The 24,271-nt window shown below is 40.0% G+C and overlaps 1 protein-coding gene across 1 annotated transcript in view; it reads left to right on the plus strand.

The window, feature by feature from the left end:
* Nucleotides 1–1,701: 1,701 nt before the first annotated feature.
* GOLM1 (golgi membrane protein 1) overlaps nucleotides 1,702–24,271 on the plus strand; it is a 429,996-nt gene continuing 407,426 nt past the window's right edge. The window contains exon 1 of the mRNA XM_053702432.1: nucleotides 1,702–1,877. The gene's annotated coding sequence lies outside the window, so the exon portion shown is untranslated. The remainder of the gene's footprint in view (nucleotides 1,878–24,271) is intronic.

Genomic DNA, 24,271 nt, shown 5'->3' on the forward strand with positions numbered 1-24,271 from the left:
TGGGGGCGGCAGATTAGGGGTCAATAAATATAATATAGGGGTCGGCTGTGTTAGGGGCAGCAGATTAGGGGTACATAGGGATAACGTAGGTTGCGGCGGTGTACGGAGCGGCAGATTAGGGGTTAAAAAAATATGCAGGTGTCAGCGATAGCGGCAGATTAAGGGTTAATAAATATTATGTAGGTGTCGGCGGTATTAGGGGCAGCAGATTAGGGGTACATAGGGATAACGTAGGTGGCGGCAGTGTGCGGTCGGCAGATTAGGGGTTAAAAATTTTTAATAGAGTGGCGGCGATGTGGGGGGGCCTTGGTTTAGGGGTACATAGGTAGTTTATGGGTGTTAGTGTACTTTAGAGCACAGTAGTTAAGAGCTTTATAAACCTGTGTTAGCCCAGAAAGCTCTTAACTACTGACTTTTTTCTGCGGCTGGAGTTTTGTCGTTAGATTTCTAACGCTCACTTCAGCCACGACTCTAAATACCGGCGTTAGAAAGATCCCATTGAAAAGATAGGATACGCAATTGACGTAAGGGGATCTGCGGTATGGAAAAGTTGCGGCTGCAAAGTGAGCGTTAGACCCTTTCCTGACTGACTCTAAATACCAGCGGTAGCCCAAAACCAGCGTTAGGAGCCTCTAACGCTGGTTTTGACGGCTAACGCCAAACTCTAAATCTAGCCGAGTGTTTTTGTTTTTTTTAACTCATCAACATGCCAGGCACATGCATCAAATAAAAAAAGGGCTCCTGTTTAAGTGAGGCCTTAGGCGACTGCCTATTTGGTCTAATGGCAGAGCTGCCTATGAAAAATAACCAAATCAGTATTTTGTTTGAAGTAAAAGCTACACACAGTAATAGTTGTATTAAAACGTTTTTGCCATTTTCAACAAAGTATTTCGTACTGCAACAGATTTTAAAAGCACGGTCAGTAGTATGCACCTTTTCCATAAATTACTTTATTTTGAATTTAAAAAAGAAATATATGTACATGTGACGACTATTTAGTCTGACTCCTGACTTAAAGGGACATGAAACTCAAAATTTTTCTTACATGATTCAGATAGAACATACAATTTTAATCAAATTTCCACTTTACTTTTATTATCGAATTTGGTTCATTGTCTCGTTATTCTTTGATGAAGGAGCAGAAAAGCACTACTGGGAGTTAGCGGAAAGCCACTGAAAAGATAAATATAAGTGCAGCCACCAATCAGCAGCTTCTGAACCTACCTAGGTATACTTTTCAGCAAAGGCTACAAAGAAAACTAAACAAATTAGATCATAGAAATACATTAGAAAGTTGTTTAAAATGACGCTCTATCTGAATCATGAAAGAAAAAAATTGGGTTTTTCATCATGTCGCTTTAACAGAATGTGTTTTTTTTTAAATGAATATATTTTTCTCAATATATGAACAAGTTTTTATAAGTTCATGATTGCTAAGCTACAGCTTGCAAAAAATAAATGAAAAACAAAGTCTAAACGTTAATCCTCTATCTGCAGGGCTTTGGGGCCCTTGGAGTTACTAATTTTTATAATAATAAAAGAACAGCCTACATGCCACGCATCGTTAATGTACAACCCAACACGACTCCAGAAGTCGCTCTCCTGTTTGCAAGTTGCAACCAAACCAGCATTCATTTCGTAGCAGCGCTTCCTGTTCCTCCTCTTCTGCTCCACTCCCTGTCCCCTCCCTCTGTCCCCTTGTCGCCGGTGTTGCTAGGCAGCAGATCCTGAATTGAAGAAAGCGAGAGCCTAGTGCGGTGGGACGTGGAGTGCCTCTATAAAGTATAAGGATACGTTGGCAGTGGCACATCCACGCGCGGATCGGGCACGAGCACAAGCTGCAGCGTGCGGGGACATAGCTGTGCATGCAGCAAGAGGTGAGTTTAGTGACATCGTTCTGTTATAGAACTCCGGATACAATGGGAAATAATTGGACTCTGCACAGAAGAGCTAGAGCCTAGAAGTGGAGCCTGGCGAATTTCAAGCCTTGAGATAGTTCCCTGCGCTGTGGTTGGACGTCCACTAACGTGATTTGCATTCAGTGAGGGCGATGTGTAAATGCCATGTTATACCTGTAGAGGATAAAGTTTTTTACACAAGATTATCAGGTTTACACAGTGACCCACCCTTTGGAGCCATATCGACCTATCTTCTATGTTTGAAGGGACGTTCATTTTTAAGCATTGCATTGCAAAATATCTGCACCCAAAAATAATGATTTCTAGCATCATTCTAATGCAAAATATGTGCTATATCATTATTTAGAGCAGTGTTCTACAAATCTGTTTAAAGGGCCATTATCAAAAAATGACATGGTCTAATCTGTTACTATTGTTAATCCCTGCAATGGGGTTAAACACACAATAGAAATACTGCTTTGTTGTACGGCTGACTTGTGTGACTAGCGCTGTTGATTAGCGCAGAGTTCCGCTCAGAACCATCAGTGCATTGCGAGTCCCAAGCAGTATTTCTATTGTGTGTTTATTAACTAACTGCAGAAGTTAAAGGGACACTGAATCCATTTTTTTTCTTTCATGATTCAGAGCATTCAATTATAAGCAACTCTCTAATTTACTCCTATTATCAATTTTTCTTCGTTCTGTTGCTATCTTTATTTGAAAAAGAAGGCATCTAAGCTAAGGAGCCAGCCAATTTTTGGTTCAGTACAGTGGACAGCAATTGTTTATTGGTGGGTGAATTTATCCACCAATCAGCAAGAACAACCCAGGTTGTTCACCAAAAATTGGCCGGCATCTAAACTTACAGTCTTGCTTTTCAAATAAAGATACCAAGAGAATGAAGAAAATTTGATAATAGGAGTAAATTAGAAAGTTGCTTAAAATTGCATGCTCTGTCTGAATCACGAAAGAAACAATTTGGGTTCAGTTTAAACACACATTGCTGCATGGTTGATAGCGACAGTCAAGAACAAAAAAAACTTTCATGTTTCAAATAGGGCATGTAATTTTAAACAACTTTCCAATTTACTTTTATCACCAATTTTGCTTTGTTCTCTTGGTATTCTTAGTTAAAAGTTAAACCTAGGATAATTTCTAAGCCCTTGAAGGCCGCCTCTTGTCACATGCTTTTTTATTTGCTTTTCACAACAGGGGAGAACTAGTTCATGTAAACCATATAGATAACATTGTGATCATGCCCGTGGATTGTGGCAGACACTGCACTAATTGGCTAAAATGAAAGTCAATAGACAATTAATAAAATGTCATGTGATCAGAGGGCTGTCAGAAGATGCTTAAAGAGAAGGTAAAGTTACATGGTTTACCACACATCCAGGCATTGTATGACATTAACATATCCAGATTGCTATATTATTTTTTTTATAAAAATATTATTAACAGTTTTATTCTTATTGTTATAATTCCTACCGTTATCTAGCACGCTCCGCCCACCTTCCACTTCCTATCTCTCTTAGTGAGTTTATGTATAGAGCGGTCCCAACCACTCTATACGTAGCTGCAATGCACGTTCACAAGCACCGAGCGCATTGCCCCTCCAATGGCAATTCAGCTATTCATTACCGTTTCATCATATTGAAAATTCTCAATCATACAAAGTTATTTTTGTTCATGGATAAAACGATTGATAACATTATTGTGTTATCAATCCGTTTTATCCATGAACAAAAATAGCTTTGTCTGATTGAGAATGTTCAATATAATGAAACTGTAATGAATTGCATTCTAAGTGTAAGGCATTGCGATAACTTCAGCACTCGGCAGCACTCACTCAGACAGACTACAACGCAGAGGCTCTGCTCTTCCGTGCACACGCTGAGGGAGTCTCCTAGCTCTGAACATGAATACCGCGCAGTCCTCAGACACCCGTGCTGCTCAGGCACTGGCAAGCTTGTCCAATCAGTGCGCTGAAAAATTGACGTATCCGTGGTAATTTCTGTTTATTACAGAAACCGGGTAGGCGCATGCGCGCATCGGGAACGCACAACTTGAGGCATAAAAAATGTCACGCATGCGCAAATCGATCTATACTCTAATGACGTATCTGCCCGGCCGCCTAACGGCCAGAAAGTCAATTGGGAGATCACACAACGTGATCAGGACCTAAAAAAAAACAAAAAAACGGGTTGAATTGTAACTTGTAAAAAATTATATTTCATTGCTGATAAAATGTATTTAGAACGAACTTTCAAAAAATCATGAATGAAACTACTATTGATTTTACATTAACTATTTAACTAAGTATAGTGAAGCATGTAACTTTACCTTCACTTTAATTTAAACACAGAGATAAAAAGTATATTAATATAACAGTGTTGGTTTTGCAAAGCTGGGGAATGGGTAATAAAGGGATTATCTATCTTTTAAAACAACAAAAATTCTGGTGTTGACTGTCCCTTTAAAAATGACATGCTCTAATTTTTCTACTATAATAGCCCTTTAAAATTTAGGAATAAATAGGCGCCAAGCACCAAGCAGTGGTATTTGTGTAGCAGGGGTAAAATTCTAGGAACCAGCGGCTCCCTGGCTTCTGGGTTTGTCAAGATCTGAATTAAAGCATTTCATTTTTGCATAACTGAGGCTCCAACTCAAAATGTTTAACTCCTGCAGGGGTCAAACTGACAAAGTACTGTTTTGAGGTGTAATTACAGCTGCCAAGTTAAACTCAGCAAGATTGGCAGGGTTGTGCGACTGCCACTGTCGAATGGCTCACTGTTTTCTACTCCGTTCCAGCAGTATTCTGTGGCTTGTAATTTATTTTAACTATGTTTAACACTTTTGCAGGGTTAAACACATAGAGTTGGAGCATCAATAGTGCAAAAATTGTATTCTCTAAGAAATTCTAAAACATATTTTTGTGCACTAGAATTTCCCCTTAAACACGTTGTTTTGTTAGCTTAATTTGCAATCTGTGACACACCCTTATTTATCTTTTGCCCTTTGTAGTAGCCAGTTAACGACAGATATAAATGAACCTCTAATACAGTGCTTTACAAACTGTGTGTCGTAACACAGTGTGTCGGCAGCAGTGTGTAGGTGTGTCCCTGCTTCAGCACAAATTGTTTTGAATTTAATTTTTGTAAAAAAAAATTTTTGGTTTCCGACTTTCCACCTGTCTGCTACGCATATCACATGGTTGACATGTGATTGATACCTAGTGGGTCACAGATCATCTTAACCTATTGGCGCAGCACAGTAGGAACTGAAACTATTCCCATTGGTGGCTTTGGCGACACATTGGCTCCTGACTGCACGTGTAGTCTCCTTAATCAGCTTGTGACTGCATGTGTAGTCACTAGTCAGTGAGTGGGACAGCAGTGTGTTGCAGCGCAGGCAGTAGTCAATCGGACTCGCAGAGCTCTGAGGGCGGCAGCTTAAACGCCGAGCTGAAGTCAGAAGTCAAAGTGGCTTTTTTTTTGCAACTAGTTCCCAGTAGTGCATTGCTGCTCCTGCTCTTGATATATGGATAGGAAGTGGAAGCTTAAAAATGCTTGATGATGAAATGTGAGTGTCTTTATCTAATATTCCGTTAAAAATTCATAAACTGTGTTCATCCCATCAATCTTATACATCTTAATAAAATAGTAAGTAGCTATTGGTGATATTAAACTTTTTTTTTAATTCTTGCACATACATACTGTTGCTTGTAAATACATTGTTATTGTACAATTTATGTATGTGTCCGTATCTCTTAAAACAAGTTAGTTTAACCTCCTGTTTGCTAGTACAACTCAATTACTGTGTCGCAAAATGATGTAGGTCTAAAAAGTGTGTCACTAACATGAAAAGTTTGACAGCTCTGCTCTTATATGATCAATCACTGTGTAATATGTTCTCTGGGGAGGAAAGGCAGCAAAGTAATAGATGAGCATACAATGCAATTGTTTTTTATGCTTTATTTGTTTTGTATGCATAGTTAAAGGGGCAGAAAACGTACAAACTAATGTTATATAATTCTGCACATAGTGCAGAATTATATAACATTAGCTTAGTGGTAGATTTATACATTAATGTATTGCAGAGAATTTTTATTTAAAAGTTTATTTTTCCAGAACGTCGCTCCTTGCTCTACTGAGTGGGTCTGGTTTCTCCTCAGCGCATCACGGCAACACTGTCTAGTTGTAGTGTGCCTGGCCGCGCCATTAAAGGGACATAATACTCATATGCTAAATCACTTGAAACTGATGCAGTATAACTGTAAAAAGCGACAGGAAAATATCACCTGAGCATCTCTAAGTAAAAAAAGAAGATATTTTACCTCACAATCTCCTCAGCTCAGCGGAGTAAGTTCTGTGTAAAAAGTTATACTCAGCTGCTGCTTAGCTGCAGGTAAAAAAATAATAATTAAGAAATGAACAGCAGCCAATCAGCATCAGCAGTGCTGAGGTCATGGACTCTTTTACTGTGATCTCATGAGATTTCACTTAACTCTCATGAGATTTCATAGTAAACTTCCATAAACTGATTTGGGAAATAACATGAGCACGAAGCTCACTTCTTTGCCTGTCCTAGGACAGACATACTGATTTGCTGCTTAGAAGTCCTTTACAATAGGATGTGGCTACTGAGGAACTTTTGAGGTAAAATGTCATTCTTTTTTACATAGAGATGTTCAGGAGATATTTTCTAGTCAGTTTTTTACAGCTATGCTGGATCACTTTCAAGTGTTTTAATATTTGGGTATCATGGTCCTTTAAACTGAATGTAGCTCGCTCCGGCTACTAGACCAGAGCGAGCTACATTCAGTTTAATGGCGCGACAGGGCACGCTGTGACTAGACAGTGTTGCCGTGATGCGCTGAGGAAAAACCAGACCCGCTCAGTAGAGCAAGGAAAAATAAACTTTTAAATAAAAATTGTCTGCAATACTTTGAAACATAAATCTGCCACTAAACTAATGTTATATAATTCTGCACTATGTGCAGAATTATATAACATTAGTTTGTAAGTGTACTGCCCCTTTAAACATTACATTTTAGTTTAATATTCTTTTAGCTAGAAGAACAAATTCCATACACTCTAATTGCTGTAGCATTCTTTTTGTTAAAGGGACATTGTACACTAGATTTTTCTTTGCATACATGTTTTGTAGATCCTAGTTCCTCAACCTGTGGTACGTGTACCCCTGGGGGTACTTGGGGCATTGGCAAGGGGTACTCCAGGTATTGGCCTTCATTATTTTTTTTTCTTGATGTAGCTATCGTAAACATGACATATCAAAGGAAGCTGTGTTTCTCATTTCTACCCACAAGCACTCCTAACAGTGCATCTGGTAATGACTTAATTTATTAATTGCTTACATGATACAACTGGTGCTCTGAGAATATCTAGCTATGCTTCACATGCACATGCAGAGAAAAATAATAACACTAAAACAGTGATAACTTTTACTAGAAGCATTTTTGTCAATACATTTATACTGTTAATATGTTTCTATCCAAATAAGTAATTCATCTAAGTGCATTTAAATTTTGAATGGGATGCCCATTTAAGGACGATTGTTATGAAATCTCACAAGATTTAAGTGAAATTTCATGAGATCACTGTAAAGCAAAGTATGACCTCAGCACTGTCGATGCTGATTGGCTAATTGTTTTTTGTTTTTTCAACATGCAGCTGGACAGCAGCTGAAGTATAACTGTTTACACAGCACTTTTGCTGAGGTAAAATATCCTCCTTTTTTACATAGAGATGTTTGTGTGATATTTTCTAGTTATCTTTTTACATTTGTGCTGCATCAATTCCAAGGGTTTTATCATATGGGTATTATTATGTTACAAATATGTGTTTATATATATTTTACTTGCTTGCTATATTGAACTATTTTTAGTTTCTGATCATTTTGCCTTCATACTATACAGGGAGTGCAGAATTATTAGGCAAGTTGTATTTTTGAGGATTAATTTTATTATTGAACAACAACCATGTTCTCAATGAACCCAAAAAACTCATTAATATCAAAGCTGAATATTTTTGGAAGTAGTTTTTAGTTTGTTTTTAGTTATAGCTATTTTAGGGGGATATCTGTGTGTGCAGGTGACTATTACTGTGCATAATTATTAGGCAACTTAACAAAAAACAAATATATACCCATTTCAATTATTTATTTTTACCAGTGAAACCAATATCACATCTCAACATTCACAAATATACATTTCTGACATTCAAAAACAAAACAAAAACAAATCAGTGACCAATATAGCCACCTTTCTTTGCAAGGACACTCAAAAGCCTGCCATCCATGGATTCTGTCAGTGTTTTGATCTGTTCACCATCAACATTGCGTGCAGCAGCAACCACAGCCTCCCAGACACTGTTCAGAGAGGTGTACTGTTTTCCCTCCTTGTAAATCTCACATTTGATGATGGACCACAGGTTCTCAATGTGGTTCAGATCAGGTGAACAAGGAGGCCATGTCATTAGATTTTCTTCTTTTATACCCTTTCTTGCCAGCCACGCTGTGGAGTACTTGGACGCGTGTGATGGAGCATTGTCCTGCATGAAAATCATGTTTTTCTTGAAGGATGCAGACTTCTTCCTGTACCACTGCTTGAAGAAGGTGTCTTCCAGAAACTGGCAGTAGGACTGGGAGTTGAGCTTGACTCCATCCTCAACCCGAAAAAGCCCCACAAGCTCATCTTTGATGATACCAGCCCAAACCAGTACTCCACCTCCACCTTGCTGGCGTCTGAGTCGGACTGGAGCTCTCTGCCCTTTACCAATCCAGCCACGGGCCCATCCATCTGGCCCATCAAGACTCACTCTCATTTCATCAGTCCATAAAACCTTAGAAAAATCAGTCTTGAGATATTTCTTGGCCCAGTCTTGACGTTTCAGCTTGTGTGTCTTGTTCAGTGGTGGTCGTCTTTCAGCCTTTCTTACCTTGGCCATGTCTCTGAGTATTGCACACCTTGTGCTTTTGGGCACTCCAGTGATGTTGCAGCTCTGAAATATGGCCAAACTGGTGGCAAGTGGCATCTTGGCAGCTGCACGCTTGACTTTTCTCAGTTCATGGGCAGTTATTTTGCGCCTTGGTTTTTCCACACGCTTCTTGCGACCCTGTTGACTATTTTGAATGAAACGCTTGATTGTTCGATGATCACGCTTCAGAAGCTTTGCAATTTTAAGAGTGCTGCATCCCTCTGCAAGATATCTCACTATTTTTGACTTTTCTGAGCCTGTCAAGTCCTTCTTTGGACTCATTTTGCCAAAGGAAAGGAAGTTGCCTAATAATTATGCACACCTGATATAGGGTGTTGATGTCATTAGACCACACCCCTTCTCATTACAGAGATGCACATCACCTAATATGCTTAATTGGTAGTAGGCTTTCAAGCCTATACAGCTTGGAGTAAGACAACATGCATAAAGAGGATGATGTGGTCAAAATACTCATTTGCCTAATAATTCTGCACTCCCTGTATAAAGTACTCCATGGTGCAAGTGTTTTTTTCTATGCTATGAATTTATATACTCATTTGTACTAGAATTTGTTAAATGATGTCATTTTCCACATATGCAATCTACATATGTAAATTAAATCTAATGTAGGTATTGAGTTGTATAAATTGTTGATAATTTATAAATATCACTATTATTGTATTCTGGCAACTGGGTGTTTTGTGTGTTTTTTTTAAAGAGTACAATGTATTAACCACTTTACTGCAATTGAAGATTGAAATTAAGGCTTTTTTGGCAGCTAAAGGGTTAAGAGAAACCCCTCACTGTAGCCCATATGATACCCTTTTCAGAAAAGCAGTCATCGTATTACAATTCTCTATTCTACCCATCCATGATACTTCTACAAGTACAGTGCTATTAAAAACGCACAAAGGTGCATCTCAGATACAGTTAGAGCAGCATTTAAGTTATATCTTTGCTTTTATAAAAAGTTACCACTAGTACAGAACTAACTAAACCTGGGTGTAAGCAGCACCTATAAAATGGGCCCTGGCACCCTGCAAAATGTAGTGGCCCTGTTAATTTGAATGAGAGATGTGTAAGGCTAACAGCCACAGCTCTCCCCTTTGTGTGGTGTGCATTGTAAGCACTATTGTGTGTTAGTTAACTGTCCAAAAATTCACAGTTGCTATCTTTTTTTTTGCTGTCTCCTAGTTTTTGGGCAAATTTGTTAACCTTGAATTATATAAAATAGTTTTCTATAAGTGTTGTTTGTAATAGAATAGCAGAGATATTACATTACTGCTTGTTTAAAAATGTGCTGCAGGTCAGAGTCATAGAGGAGGAGGTAAACTTTACAAACAATGAACCAATGTTGGAGAAAAATGGTGGATTTTCTTGTTTTACAAACACTTCATTCTGAATCACACACCCATGTTAGTAAATACCCATAGATTTTACAAACAGATAGCTAAATGAGTATTTCAAGAAAAGCAGAGCTGAAGGCTTACTTAAAGGGTCGTGAATGCATTATTTGCATTCAAATAACAGAATTTTATTTTTGGAATTTTAATTACAGGAAAAATAAAAGCTTTAGCATATTTGTTTTTTTAAGTAACTGTAAACTTCCATCGCTAACATATCCATATCCTGCACTCGCACAAGTTTGCTATGGGCTGCTATTTAGATCCCGCATATAAAGAGATTTACACTGCTCTGTTGGCACATCATCTTGCTGCATTTATAATTCCCCATGCATTTTATACTCTGTAGCTACTATAACAATTCAATGGGAACACATTAAGAGAAAATCACTTATACAGTACACTGTCCCTTTCAGGTTCTCAGTTTTGCGCATGTGCAGATGTGTAATTCAGCATTAACCTTACAGAGAAAAATCAAAACAAAACAATGCTTTCATTTAAAAGAACCACACACGCATGCACAAGGAATCTGTGCATATATCTCTGCTTGCTGATGGGCTATGCTTTTCTGTGGCCTGGGAAAAGGCACACACTTATAGCGACATGAAACTCAAATTTTTTCTTTCATGGTTCAAATAGAGCATACAACTACTGGGAGCTAGCTGCACACATTGGTTGAGCCAATGAAAAGAGGCATATATTTGCAGCCACCAATCAGCAGCTAGCTCTCAGTAATGTATTACTGTTTCTGATCCTTCCTATGTATGCTTTTCAACAAAGGATATCAAGAGAATGAAGAGGAAAAAAATTGGAATATCGTTTAACCCCTTAATTACCAGTACCATACAGGGTACGGCGCTGGTCTTTTAGCACTTTAAGGGACATGACACCCTTTTTTTTCATGATTCAGATATAGCATGTGATTGTAACCAACGTTCCATTTTATTTCTATGATTTAATTTGTTTTGTTCTTTTGGTATCCTTTGTTGAAAAGGATACCTAGGTAGGCCCAGGAGCTGCTGATTGGTGGCTGCACTTATATGCTTGATGTTATTGGCTCACCCATTGTGTTAACTAGCTCCCAGAAATGCATTGTTGCTTTTTCAACTAAGGATACTAAGTTAATGAAGCAATCAAATAGAAGCAAATTGGAAAATAGTTTAAAATTGTATTCTCTATCTGAATCATGAAAGAAAAACATTTGTTTTCATGTCCCTTTAAGGATCAGCACCGTACCTTGTATGGTGGCCGTGTCCTGGGCTGTTAGTGTGCCCAGGATTGATTCAGCCAATCGGATTGAACTTGAATCTGATTGGCTGATTCAATCAGCCAATCAGATTTTTCTACCTTAATTCCGATTGGCTGATAGAATCCTATCAGCCAATCGGAATTCGACGGACGCCATCTTGGATGACGTCATTTAAAGGAACCTCATTCGTCGGGAAGTCGTCGTGCCGGAAGGATGCTCTGCGGCGGAGGAGCGAAGGAAGAAGATTGAAGATGCCGATTTGCTTGAAGACATCGCCGATGGAAGAAGACTCTCTGCCGCTTGCTGGAACACATCGCCCGGATGGAAGAAGACTTCACTGCCGCTTGCTGGAACACATCGCCCGGATCGGATGAGGAATTCGGCCCGGTGTGGTGAAGACAAGGTAGGGAGATCTTCAGGGGGTAGTGTTAGGTTTATTTAAGGGGGGTTTGGGTTAGATTAGGGGTATGTGGGTGGTGGGTTGTAATGTTGGGGGTTGTATTGTGTTTTTATTTGCAGGCAAAAGAGCAGTTTTCTTTGGGGCATGCCCCCACAAAAGGCCCTTTTAAGGGCTGGTAAGGTAAAAGAGCTTTGAACTTTTTTTAATTTAGAATAGGTTAGGGAATTTTTTTATTTTGGGGGGCTTTATTATTTTATTAGGGGGCTTAGAATAGGTGTAATTAGCTTAAAAATCTTGTAATCTTTTTTTTATTTTTTGTAATTTAGTGTTTGTTTGTTTTTGTAATTTAGTTTAGTTTATTTAATTGTATTTTTAGATAGATATTTGTAGTTTCTTTAATTTATTGATAGTGTAGGTGTATTTGTAACTTAGGTTAGGATTTATTTTACAGGTAATTGGGTAATTATTTTAACTAGGTAGCTATTAAATAGTTAATAACTATTTAATAGCTATTATACCTAGTTAAAATAATTAACAATTTACCTGTAAAATAAATATAAACCCTAACATAGCTATAATGTAATTATTAATTATATTGTAGCTATCTTAGGATTTATTTTATAGGTAAGTATTTAGATTTAAATAGGAATATTTTAATTAATAATATTAATATTAGATTTATTTTAATAAGAGTTTAGTTAGGGATGTTAGAGTTAGATAGGGTTATTATACTTTATATATATATATATATAATATAATAACGATATTAACTATATTAACCCTAATATAATTAGGGTTAATATAGTTAATATATACAATATAATAACTATATTAACTATATTAACCCTAATATAATTAGGGTTAATATAGTTAATATAGCTGGCGGCGGGGTAGGGGGATTAGATTAGGGGTTAATAATTTTACAATAGATAGCGGCGGGGTAGGGGCTCACTTTAGGGGGTAGGTAAGGTAGATGGCGGCGGTGTTAGGGGCTCACTTTAGGGGGTAGGTAAGGTAGATGGCGGCGGTGTTAGGGGCTCACTTTAGGGGGTTATAGATTTAGTATAGCTGGCGGCGGTTTAGGGGTTAATAATTTTATTAGGTTGCGGCGGGCTCCGGGAGCAGCGGTTTAGGGGTTAATACATATTTTATTGTTAGGATAGTGAGGGGGGATAGCGGATAGAGGGTTAGACGTGTCGGGCTATGTTAGGGAGGCGTGTTAGACTTGTCAGGCTATGTTAGGGAGGCGTGTTAGACAGTGCGGGTGATTTAGACTTTAGTCAGGTTTTGTAGGCGCCGGCAGTTTCTAACGTGCCGTAAGTCACTGGCGACGCCAGAAATTTGTACTTGCGCAGATTTCTGGACATCGCTGGTTTGTCAGACTTACGGCACTTTAGCATCTGACGGCGCAGTATATGGGATAGCTCGAGTTGCGAGCTGAAACTGCGGGCGACGCGGGTTCCCTCGCTTGCACCGCAAACTACGATCTATATCGGATCGACCCCAATGTGTCAAAATACCTCTAGATAAATACCCTGGGATGTCTAAATTCTACAGATATATACTTCTGTGTAGCAGTTTTGAATTGGGTGACCACTATTTAGCTTACAGTCCAAGCATTACAAATTGTAGTATTAAACTAATAATTTAATCTTTGTAGTATTTGGCCTATATTTGCTACAAATTACTTGGAAACATAGACATATGGGGTATTCCTAAAACCAGGACAACATGAATGTATTTGGCAGTATTTTTCTTTAGCTACACAAGCTTTTTAGAAATGGTTTTAAAGAAAACTGCAAAAAGTAATTCTTTTTACCCACATTTTTTAGTTTTAAATTACGATATACTTTATGTACCCATATAGGGTATCACTAGAAAGGGTGCACTTAAAGGGGCAGTCTAGGCCAAAATAAACTTTCATGATTCAGATAGGGCATGTGATTTTAACCAATTTTCCAATTTACTTTTATCACCAATTTTGCTTTGTTCTCTTGGTATTCTTAGTTGAAAGCTTAATCTAGGAGATTCATATGCTAATTCCTTAGACCTTGAAGGCCACCTTTTTTCAGAATGCATTTTAACAGTTTTTCACCACTAGAGGGTGTTAGTTCGTGTGTTTCATATAGATAACTTCACGTGCACGAGCACAGTGTTATCTGGGAGCAGGCACTGATTGGCTAAACTGCAAGTCTGTCAAAAGAACTGAAATAAAGGGGCAGTTTGCAGAGGCTTAGATACAAGATAATCACAGAGGTTAAAACTATATTAATATAACTGTGTTGGTTATGCAAAACTGGGGAATGGGTAATAAAGGGATTATCTATCTTTTAAAACAATAAAAATTCTGGTGTAGACTATCCCTTTAAAGTGATAGGAAAGTCATAATTAAACGTGCAAGATTCAGATAGAGCATACGATTTTAAGTCACTTTTAAATTAACTTACATATTCAAATGTGTTTTGTTCTCTTCATATACCTTGTTGAAAAAGAATATGCACCTATTCTTAACAAGTGGAAGCTAGTTGCTGATTGGTGCCTGCACACACTTGTCTCTTGTGATTGGCTAACTAGATGTGTTCAGCTAGCTGCTAGTAATGCAATGCTGTTTCTTCAGCAAATAATTACAATAGAATAAAGCAAATTTGGTAATAGGAATACATTGGAAAGTTGTTTAAAGTGAAGGTCAACTTTGATGAATGAAAGCCCGGTTTTTAAAAATACTATTAAAAACAGGGGCACTTTCATTCATCAAAGTTTATAAAGCAGCCATTTTGTTTAAACACTTACCTTTCTTCTTTTCACAGCCGGGCAGCTTCCCCCGCACGCAGCCGTTTTGTTAAAAAATGTACCTCTCTCTCCTCTTCACAGCCGGAGCAGCTTCCCCCGCCTGCCTCTCTTCATACGTCAGCAATGATGAATCCGTCTTCCTCCAATCACAGCATGGCCTCAGGCAGTGTTTGCTCTGGGGGGGAATCCGTTATTGGAGAAAGCCGGATTAATCATTGCTGACGTATGAAGAGAGGATCTGCAGGCGGGGGAAGCTGCTCCGGCTGTGAAGAGGAGAGAGAGGTACATTTTTGAACAAAACGGCTGCTTTATAAACTTTGATGAATGAAAGTGCCCCTGTTTTTAATAGTATTGTTAAAAACCGGGTTTTCATTTATCAAAGTTGACCTTCACTTTAAAATTGTATGTTCTATCCATATCATAAAGGAACATTTTGGGGTTTCCTGTCCCTTTAACAAGAGACTGGACAATTAAGGTGAAACCAATAGTAAGCAAAAATGCCAAAATTGCTTGTGTAATTTTAAGTGTATACAGAACAGTGTCGTATGGCTATCGCCACTATTGGTTTAGAGGTGGAAACGTTACCTCATTGAAAAAAGAGCGCTTAGAGCGTTTAGCACAGTTTTTTCCAAAGTGATCACTGAAAGTCCTATTTATTCTTAGTGATGGTAAATCCTAACATTTTTGAAACTCTAGGATTAACCATCACTTTAAGCATGGAAACTGAGAAAAATCTTGGTCCTTAAAGGGACAGTCTACTCCAGAATTGTTATTGTTTAAAAAGATAGATAATCCCTTTTTTACCCATTCCCCAGTTTTGCATAACCAACACAGTTATATGAATATACTTTTCCATCTTAATATGGGAAGAGTCCACAGCTGCATTCCTTACTTGTGGGAAATACTGAACCTGGCCACTAGGAGGAGGCAAAGACACCCCAGTCAAAGGCTTAAATACATCCCCCACTTCCTCATAACCCCAGTCATTCTTTGCCTTTCATCCCAGGAGGTTGGCAGAGAAGTGTTAGAAGATTTCGGAGTAGTACTCTTCAAGATGGGACTGGAGTTTTCAGTAGTTCTGTCAGCCTCTCAGTGAGAGGAGCATGGATCCCGACTCATATTAACAGCTCCATAGGCAATCAGCAGTGACGAGTTTCGCTGCCTGCTTTCTTCACTCAAGTACATGTCAGAAGCGATGCTACTATCTGTCACACTTGAAGGGCCGTGTTCCTGTTCCACAGCGTAGATTCTTGTAAGATCGTTTCATATTTTATACATGTATGATAATGCAAGAAGACAGGGTCACAGTGTGACTCCTCTTATCTGTATAGAATCAAGGGTTAATATCTCCTTAGGGGGATTATTGAACTGGAGGGAATAATCTTATATGTTTATTTAATTTTATGCTGCTTTTATGTGTGAGATGTTATGGTCTCATAGGCTGTTTTGGAATATACAGGTTTCACTTTCACTTTGATAGCCATGCAGTTTACAAGCTTGGCGTTCTTTTTCTCATAGCAGGGACGGTCCTGCATTGTGCACCATGTGATTCTTTCCTGACCGGGTGTCTATCAGAGAGGAGTCATAAATCTTTTTACTGTCCGGGTCATAGGAGGTGGTGAGTGCCCCAGCCATTGGGGTATAAGGGTGCCGTTTTTAAAAAAAAATAAGATGTTTTATTTCTCTAGTTCTCCGGTTATTACACTAGTGATGGAGGATTATGTTACTTTAGAGGGCACTCCCTCTATTCCTAATGAGTATTTCCTGTTTATATGGTGAGGAGGCCTTAGTTCCGCCCTCTCAATTATGTTCCATATGCCTTCATAATGTGATAATATCGAACATGTTTGATACCACAGAGCCGTCCACCTCTGAGGCGTTGTCGTCCAGTAAGGTGCATACCCTACATTCTTATATCTCTACACATGCAGTTTTTCTGTAGCATTGCTGATACTCCATCTGGAGGGGGGCTTTTTTCACCAGACGTTACTGCGCAGTTCAGACGGCGGTGTCTGTGGCCTTTACTGCTTTACCTCGCCCTGCTAAGCAAGCGAAAGGTTACATATTGCACTCCTTCCCAGAGTACATCAGATAATTTATTAGATTTAACTGAGGGTTATCTGAGGATGAAGTTCTTTATGAGACTTCATAGTATGAACATTCTGGGCCGGGGTCTGCTGCCTCTAAACCTCCGACTGCGGAGGAACCAGACTTTAGTTTAGGAATTTGCGCTTTATTCTAAGGGAAGTTTTTGGCGAATTCAGAGGTTCCAGAGGCCAAATTGCCTGATGAACCTTTAATTCCTAAATTGGATAGAATTTGAGGACAGGGTGGTACCTTATCCTTCCCTGCTCCTGTTAGATGGCGAACATTATTAAGAATGAATGGGACAGGATTGGATTCCTTTTCCCCCTCTTCTCCCTTTAACAAATTGTCCCTGGTCCTGGACTCTCAATGGAGTTGTGAGATTCTGTCCCTAAATGGGATGGTGTTATATTCACCCTTGCTAAACGTACTACTATCCCGCTTGAGGATAGTTCTTCGTTTGAAGATCCCATGGATAAAAGATGAAAACTCTGTTAAGAAAGATGTTTCAACATACGGGATATTTGTTTCAACTGGCGGTGGCTGCTGCCGCTGTTACTGGAGAAACTACCTTCTGGTGTGACTCCTTATAGCAGTGCTTTCCAAACTGTGTGTCGGGACACACTAGTGTGTCGGCAGCAGTGTGTAGGTGTGTCCCTGCTTCAGCACAAAATTTTTACATTTAATTTTTTTTTTTTATTATTGTTTTTTGGTTTCTGACTTTCCACCTGCCTGCTACGCATATCACATGGTTGACACGTGATTGATACCTAGTGGGTCACAGATCATCTTAACCAATTGGCACAGCTCAGTGGGAACTGAAACTATTACTATTGGCGGAACATTGGCTCCTGACTGCACGTGTAGTCTCCTTAATTGGCTCGTGACTGCAAGTGTAGTCAGTGAGTGGGACAGCAGTGTGTTTGCTGCTCGGGCAGTAGTCAGTCGGACTCACAGAGCTCTGAGGGTGGCAGCTTAAACGCTGAGCTAAAGTCAGAAGTCAGTGGGATTTTTTTTGCAACTAGCTCCCAGTAGTGCATTGCTGCTCCTGCTCTTGATATATGGATAGGAAGTGGAAGCTTAAAAATGCTTGATGATGAAATGTGAGTGTCTTTATCTAATATTCCACCAAATATTCCGAAACTGTGTTCATCCCATCAACCTCATACATTCCATTAAAATAGTAAGTAGCTATTGGTGTTATTAGACTTTTTTTAATTCTTGCACATACAATACTGTTACTTGTAAATGCATTTTGTTATTATATAATTTATGTATGTGCCCGTATCTTTTAAAACAAGTTAGTTTAACCTCCTGTTTGCCAGTACAACTGAATTACTGTGTCGCGAAATGATGTAGGTCTAAAAAGTGTGTCACCAACATGAAAAGTTTGGAAAGCTCTGCCTTATAGGATTTGATCGGGGTGGAAGATCCCCTCAACATTACTCAGAAAAGATTTACGGCATTGAGGGTTGTTGATTGTTTTATCTGTACTGCTATTAGGCAGTTTATTCTCTTGAATGCTATGGCTTCAGCTTTTTCTGTTCAGGCCCGTCGGGCTCTGGCTGAAGTCATAGTCTGTGGATATGACTTCTAAGTCTAGACTTCTTCCCTCCCTTTAAGTGAATGATTTTGTTTGGTCCAGGCCTGGACTCAATTATCTCCATGGTCACAGGGGGCAAGGGTGCCCTCCTACTGCAAGAGTATATGAAGTAATCTAAGGACGTTTTTTGTTCTTTTCGTTATGATAAAGCCCATGTCAGCAGTCCTCCACTAAGCCAGAGCAAACCAAGAGCTCTTGAAAGCCAGCTCAGTCCTGGAATAAATCCAAGGAGAGCAAGAAGCCCGCAGAGTCTACGTCGGCATGAATTGGCGGTCCCCGGTCCTCTTCTGGTCTGCTCTTTTCAGTCACTTGGTTCAGGGACGTGCAGGATCCATGGGTCCTGGAAGTCATAGCTCAGGGTTACAAGATAGGTTTAAAGTTTCAGCCACCCAAGGGCAGATTCCTCCTGTCTTCCTGACCAGAAAGGAGGGAAGCCTTTCTGGGGTAGGGGTGTACGGGATCTGTTCTCTAGGAGTTATTGTCCCAGTGCCTATTGCAGTGAGAGGTTTGGGATACTATTCAAACCTTTTCGAGGTCCCTAAGAAGGAGGAAACTTTCCGACCGATTCTGGACCTAAATTGCTTAAAAAGTTTTTTAAATGTCCCCTTGTTTAAGATGGAGACAATAAGGTCCATTCTTCCCCTCGCTTGAGTGGGGTAGTTCATGACCACAATAGATTCCTGGTCCAGCACTTCCAGTTTATTGCCCTTCCGTTTGGTCTAGCTAAAGAAATTTTTCGAAGTGTGGACCATTCGGAATATCTCCTCTTTCTTCTTCGATACCATGGATGACAGAATATCTAGAGAGAGTTCTCTTGTGTCAAGTACCAGGGTAGAATTCTTGGGTACTATAATAATCTCCATAGACATGAGAATATTTCTAAAAGACCAGAGACGTTGCAAGCTAGCTTCAACATGTCTTGCCTTCCAGATTTTCTTAAGGCTATCTGTAGCTCGGTGTATGGAGGTGATTGGTCTCATGGTGTCCAGCTTGGACATAATTTCCTTTGCCAGGTTTCACCTCAGACTGTTGCAATTCTGCATACTGAACTAGTGGAACGGCGATCATTTGGATCTGTCTCAACAGATTTCTCTGGACAACCAATCTGGAGAATCGCTCTCTTGGTGGTTTTGTCCGGATCACTTGTCCTGAGGGACGTCCGTCTCAAGACCATCCTCGGTGATTGTGACTACGGTTGCGAGTCTGTCAGGATGGGGAGCTGTTTTGGTTGCCAGGAAGGCACAGGGCATCTGGTCTCAGGAGGTAAAACTCCTGATCTCATTTTGGATCTTCGGGCAATATACAATGCTCTGAGGGCTTACCTCTGCTGGTTTCATCCCAGTTAATCAGATTTCAATCAATCAATATATCCTCGTGGCTTACATCAACCATCAGGGGGGGACGAGAAGCTCCCTAGCTATGAGAGAAGTATCTCGGATTCTGGTGTGGGGGAGACCCGCATTTGTTTGCTGTCAGTGGTATTTCCTCAGAAGTCAATCCTTTCATCCGGGATAATGGTTTCTCCATCCCGAGTGTTTGCAGAGATTTTCAAGAGGAAGATCTTATAATGTCTCAATACCAAGCTACCCAGATAGGGGCCGAGGTACAGGTATCCTCATGCGGAGATAATAGATGCATTAGCGGTGCCTTGGAGGTTCAATCTAATTTATCCTTTCCGACCGTTACTACTACTTCCTAGTGTAGTGGCTCGTGTCAAACAGGCGTCAGTTATACTGACTGCTCCGTCTTGGCCACAAAGGATATGGTTTGCAGATCTAGTGGGGAAGTAATCATCTCCTACGTGGAAGTTACCTTGTTGCAGGGATCTGCTGACCAAGGTCTCTTTGTTCATCAATGTCTAGATTCTCTGAGGCTGACTGCGGGGAGATTGAACGCTTAGTCCTAGCCAAGAGAGGGTTTTCTGAGAGAGTTATTTTTACAGTACTGTCATACAAGCTTGTAAACTGGTTGCTCGTCGCATCTATCATAAGGTGTGGAGGACCTACTTATTCTGTTCTCCAGGCTTTTCTGCAAGTCTATGAAAGGACAGTTTTCGGGACTGTCTGTGTTACTGCACAAGAGGTTTGCCGTGCTTCCAGATGTGCAGCTATTTGTTAAGGCTCTGCTGGGATCAGACCTGTGTTTAGATCTAGGGCTCCTCCTTTGAGTTTATATCTTGTCCTTAAGGTTTTGCAATGGGCTCCGTTGGAGCCTATGCATGAAGTAGACATTAAATTGTTGTCTTGGAAGGTTCTTTTTCTACTAGCTTTTGCTACTATGAGATTGCTGCCTTGCAATGTGACCCTACTTATCTGGTGTTTCATGCCAATAAGGCTGTTCTACGAACCAAGTTGGGTTTTCTTCCTAAGTTTGTGTCAATTCGCAACATCAATCAAGAGATTGTGGTTCCTTTCTTATGTCCTAATCCTTCTTCATCGAAGGAATGTTTCCAACGTATTTCTGGATGTGGTTTGTGCCTTGAAGTTCTATCTTTGGGCCACAAAGGAATTTAGACAAACCTCTTTCTCTGTTCGTTCTCTTTTCTGGGAAGCGTAGGGGTCAGAGGGCCTCTTCGACTTCCTTACCTTTTTGTCTGAGGAGTGTCATCCGTTTAGCATAGACCTCCTCTGAGGATTACGGCTCATTTTATGAGAGCAGTGGTTATTCTTGGGCCTTCAAAAATGAGGCCTCTATGGATCAGATTTGTAAGGCGGCTATCTGTTTCTCCTTACATACGTTTTCCAAAATTTCACAAGTATTGATCTAGGCCTGTTTTGGTATATTTCATGCCACAATTTCACAGCCAAATGCGATCAAATTAATCAAACCTTTACATTTTTTCAAAATTTTAGGTTTCTCACTGAAATTATTTACAAACAGCTTGTGCAATTATGGCACAAATGGTTGTAAATGCTTCTCTGGGATCCCCTTTGTTCAGAAATAGCAGACATATATGGCTTTGGCATTGCTTATTGGTAATTAGAAGGCCGCTACATCACACATGTATTATGGCTAGCAGTGAAGGGGCTAATTAGGTAGTTTGTAGGGAGCTTGCAGGGTTAATTTTAGCTTTAGTGTAGAGATCAGCCTCCCACCTGACACATCCCACCCCCTGATCCCTCCCAAACATCTCCCTTCCCTCCCCCACCCCACAATTGTCCCCGCCATCTTAAGTACTAGCAGAGCAGAAAGTCTGCCAGTACTAAAATAATTTTTTTTTTTTTTAAAAAAGTTGTTTTTTTTAGCATATTTATATATGATGCTGTGTAGGATCCTCCCTGATCCCCCCAAAACAGCTCTCTAACCCTCCCCCTCTGCCTTATTGAAGGCCATCTTGGGTACTGGCAGCTGTCTGCCAGTACCCAGTTTGCAAAAAAAAAATTTTTTTGGTTTTTTTTCTGTAGTGTAGCTTCCCCCCCCCCCACAGACGAACCCCCACCACCTGACTGATGTCTTTTTTTAAAACTTTTAATCCCCCTTTTTACCCAATTTTATTAAACATTTTTCTGTAGTGTAGCTGTTCCCACCCGCTCGCTCCCCGTGCACGCGTGCGCGTCCGTGCGTGCCCCGGCCATCCCCGCCCACGATCCCGCCCCCTCCATCACCAGGGCCATCGATGGCCGCCACCCGCCTCCCAAGTTGGCTCCCACCCACCAACGATACCGGCCATCGATGTCCAGTGCAGAGAGGGCCACAGAGTGGCTCTCTCTGCATCGGATGGCCATGCAAGGTTATTGCAGGATGCCTCCATATCAAGGCATCACTGCAATAACCGGAAAGCAGCTGGAAGTGAGCAGGATCTCTTCCAGCTGCTTTCCACACCGAGGACGTGCAGGGTATGTCCTCAGGCGTTAACTGTCTTTTTTTTGAGGACGTACCCTGCACGTCCTCGGTCGTTAAGGGGTTAAAGGGAGATGAAACCCAAAATTTTTCTTTCATGATTCAGATAGAGAATACAATTTTAAACAACTTTCCAATTTACTTCTATTATTTAATTTGCTTCCTTCTCTTATCATTTGCTGAAAGGTTTATCTAGGCAAGTTCATGAGCAGCAGAGAAACTAGGTTCTAGCTGTTGATTGGTGGCTGCATATATATATATTGAATGTGATTGGCTCACCCATGTGTTCAGTTAGAAACTAGTAGTGTATTGCTGCTCCTTCAACAAATGATACCAAGAGAATGGAACAGTTTAGATAATAGAAGTAAATTAGAAAGTTGTTTAAAATTGTATTCTCTATCTGAATCATGACATAATTTTTTATGGGTTTCATGTACCTTTAAGGGGGTTAAATTGCATGTTCTATTTGAATCATGAACATTTAATTTTGACTTTACTGTGTCTTTTAAAGATAAAAAATACAGAAGCTTTACTTCACACTTTCATGAGAGACCGCATGAAAGGCTGCCCGGTGGTAGATTGGCTGATCTCTTTCCCAGGGATGCATGGGGTGATCCGCCGCAAACTCGTTCCACTGGCCCAGTCAGCATAGAGGCCGGCGTATCAGGCCCAGTGAATCTCCTTCAGACCTCCGCTACATGGAGCTCACGGCCCATCTTATTCCCTCACCCAAGCCTGCAAACACTATCAGGGCCCAATATCCTTGAGATGCCGGCCGATGCAGAGGGCTTCTGCGAGCACTCAAGGAAGAACGTCTACCTACCATACAGGATGACCAGACTATCCGGGGAAGATTGCCCAGAAACCCATAACCTCTCCATTGATTGCGAGGAAGATTGTGGACTGCTTGTATATCGGATGCCACCTAAGTATACCTCAGAGCTCTATGTTTCCCGGCCGCCACAGTTAGCTCAAGGCAAACCCCCATACAAGACTCTCAGATGGGTTGACATATTTTGCAGTAACATACTGAAAGGCCATTTTGATCCAGGTGGCTAGTGCTACTGATTACCGGGCATTCACTAAGATACTTAACGGTTCAGGTCAGATGTAAGGGCTCAATCGGATGGCTTTGTAAGACTTTTCTATGTATGCCCTTGTGGGGACTGGGTCATTTCTTTTTGCTTCCAGGTTTGTTGCGATCCCCTATCTACATAGAGACTATCCTTACTGATATTATGGCAGAGACACTTCTCCTTGATCTGTTGTACTATGACGGTGTGACCCGGAGGACTTGTTCTTGAACATTTAACCCCTCAAGTTTTGTTATATATATGTGGATATAGAAAGCCCCATTATAACATAACTATAATCACCTCATTTAGTATACAGGACTGAGTAGTATCCAACTACAACCTAATAGAAAATGACATCTTATCGTTTTTCCTACTGCAATGTGCCTGAGATAAAATCGCTATCAACATGCTAATTTAAACATGCAAATAATTTATTTAACACCCCCCTGCTAGAATATATTGGCACTTAGATATTAGCCTGTTAAATTGCATACAAAAGAGATATAGGATATATGACACCATTGGGGCTGGCATTTCCATTTCCATGTATTTAGCCTAAACTGCTTGCTCTATTTGTTTTGTTCTATGCAACCCATGTGATGTCTGTAATCCTAGGAAATGTCTTAAGCTGGAAGGATTGATATCCCTTTACTTTATTTTATTAGATATTTTTACATTAGGACTGCATATGGAAGCTGAAGCTTTATTATTAATATTTATACACTAGGCTTTAGTGCTACTACAACTTGCATTGCTAAGTACTTCTTTCTAGTAGGGTTCAGTTTGATTGTTAGCCTAACCTAGCAAAATAAGGTCAGGGAATTTCCCATTCTATTATATATTATTTACTAGCTCGCTATCCGTTAATGTTTGAGTTTTTTTAGTGTAAATGTCTCCATTATATATTTCGTATGGCGACAATCACTGTT

This window comes from Bombina bombina, chromosome 2 (assembly GCF_027579735.1).
Source record: "Bombina bombina isolate aBomBom1 chromosome 2, aBomBom1.pri, whole genome shotgun sequence".
Taxonomy (NCBI): Eukaryota; Metazoa; Chordata; class Amphibia; order Anura; family Bombinatoridae; genus Bombina; species Bombina bombina.